Source organism: Triticum dicoccoides, chromosome 4A, assembly GCF_002162155.2.
Source record: "Triticum dicoccoides isolate Atlit2015 ecotype Zavitan chromosome 4A, WEW_v2.0, whole genome shotgun sequence".
NCBI classification, from domain to species: domain Eukaryota; kingdom Viridiplantae; phylum Streptophyta; class Magnoliopsida; order Poales; family Poaceae; genus Triticum; species Triticum dicoccoides.
In genome coordinates, this window is record NC_041386.1 from 544,437,001 (window position 1) to 544,438,753 (window position 1,753).

The window sequence follows — 1,753 nt, forward strand, 5'->3', positions numbered from 1 at the left end:
TAATGCTACCCTGAATCATCAAAATCTAATACAAGGGATATCATCAAGCATATCACATATAGTGACCTCCAGTGATAAAAAATGAACTATAGCACCGGATTACTGAATTCAAAATAGACCACTACTTATGATAACTTGACGTGGATAAAAAATGAACTAATGCACCAGATTCCAGTGATATCATGTCCAGACTTGAAGACTTTGGAAATAAGAAACATGTTGCACTCATGACTACTGCTTTCAGTTTATTTACACATAAGTATCTATCGACAAGGTATAATGAGTTACTAACATCACATGAGGTACATGTGAATAATTTCTGGTCCCGTATCAAATCAACATTTTCCTCAATAATTAATGCAAAATGGGTACGCAACAACAACGAACATATGTCAGACAATTATAAGAACCCAAGAGGAATATTGAACACTCTGGTACATCTCTAACCCTTGAACATCATGAGAAAAGAGCAACCCAGACATTTGTATGTGCTCCTGTAAACGATAATAGAAAATAAGATTTTACAAAACAACAACCCACCATTCTCGCATGGGAACACACAGGTAGTGCCAAAACCCATGCTTCGCCTCAGCGGCCTTGTTGTCGTGATGCCTAGTTTAAAGAAATTCCAAATGAGCAAGTTTAGGCATGAGTGAGAAATGTATGTCAGATCAAACAGGCCGTAGATCCTTCAAAAAACTCATGAGACCATTACCGACCTGCAAGGGCAGAGAGGAGCTCCAAGTTGGTCCTTGTGGTCAGCGAGCCCCTACAAAAAAAGTTTACTTTCAGTTAAGGAAGTGTAAATACTCAACTAGAATCAAATTAAATTGGCCATGTCAGGAAACTTGAGCATTACTAAGAGATAATGCGCAAGTCATCGTTCATGAAGAAGAGAAACTTGCATACTTGATTGGGCATATAAGGGCATCATTCCAGCAAACAAAGACATATGCATGTAGAATAAAACCACAAAGGCAGGTAAGCTACCAGGGACCCTAGCCCTCATGATTAAGAACATGTGTAACAATCAAAAGTACCAATTAATATAACGCAATGTAGCCACATCCAAAGCGAGAAAAACAGATCGGTCGCTGTTCATTCACACAAAAAAATTAGAGATTGACAAACAGATAATATATCTGTTGAACGTCCACCAGTTTGGTTGGTTCTATTCTGCATACCAGACTACAGTTACAAGGGCAACATTCCATCCAATAGAGCAAAGAACACATGAGCCCCTGAAGTCTACAAGTACACACAAGTGGCACTTAATCTAGACTAGACAGATAAAAAAGGTGGTTTCAGAGCCATGATATTCACTCTTCATTAGGAAGTATCCACAATTTATAATAAAAATTGCGAACACATTGTGGCTCCTCCAAAGTTAACAAGGATAGCACCTGTTCTATCAATACATACACAGCAGCACTACATCAATCAAAACCATTTTGTTCTATATGATTTGATAGCCATTATTAACAAGTCAAAATAAGAGCATAAGTGAGGATTCTATCTATCAAAACCAAAACCATAGCCGCCAAAGAAGAACATCCACTAGCTGCAGTAAGGAGCAAAACAGAGGACCATTACCAAACCCTATGGCATGTACTGCAAAACAGGGCCCAACACAGAATTACAGGAGACCAATTTCATAAACATGACCTCAGTAAGAATCACACAAGCCATCTTAGATCCAAACAATAAATCATCGGGTCAATGGCCAGCACCATCAGAGAGAGAGAGAGGGAGA

General features: G+C 38.7%; 1 protein-coding gene and 1 long non-coding RNA gene across 2 annotated transcripts in view; both read right to left on the reverse strand.

Annotated features, from left to right (window-relative positions):
- LOC119286658 overlaps positions 1-772 on the reverse strand; it is a 13,866-nt gene extending 13,094 nt beyond the window's left edge. The window contains exons 1-2 of the long non-coding RNA XR_005140613.1: positions 720-772; positions 541-612 (exon numbers count right to left, since the gene is read on the reverse strand). This is a non-coding gene — a long non-coding RNA (uncharacterized LOC119286658). The remainder of the gene's footprint in view (positions 1-540; positions 613-719) is intronic.
- Positions 1-1,753, reverse strand: part of LOC119286657 — a 30,052-nt gene that overhangs the window by 23,874 nt on the left and 4,425 nt on the right. The window lies entirely within an intron of this gene.